At 65.0% G+C, this 257-nt stretch overlaps 1 protein-coding gene across 1 annotated transcript in view; it reads left to right on the plus strand.

Annotated features, from left to right (window-relative positions):
* Nucleotides 1-257, plus strand: part of MAML3 (mastermind like transcriptional coactivator 3) — a 486,970-nt gene that overhangs the window by 1,197 nt on the left and 485,516 nt on the right. The gene's annotated exons all lie outside the window — the stretch shown is intronic.

Consider the following 257-nt stretch of genomic DNA (forward strand, 5'->3'; position numbering starts at 1 on the left):
CTGCCCGCCAACTTTGCGAGCCCGGGTCGTCAGCCGGCGGAGTGGATGAGCGCAGGGAGGTGAAAGAGGCTTAAATGGCTGGGTGGGTGGGTTCGAGGTGGGATGAGCAGCCAATAGCTTAACTTCTCGGGGAGGAAGGGGCCGTTCCCACCCCCACCCCCCACCCCGAGGGTGGAAGCCTTTCTCTGATCTCTTCGCCGCGGTTCTTCGGCTTTCCTTTCTGGGGGGCGGGGGGAGAGGCCGGAAGCTGGGGAAGG

Source organism: Carlito syrichta, unplaced genomic scaffold (genome assembly GCF_000164805.1).
Source record: "Carlito syrichta isolate Samal-C Ts95f unplaced genomic scaffold, Tarsius_syrichta-2.0.1 Scaffold303049, whole genome shotgun sequence".
NCBI lineage: Eukaryota > Metazoa > Chordata > Mammalia > Primates > Tarsiidae > Carlito > Carlito syrichta.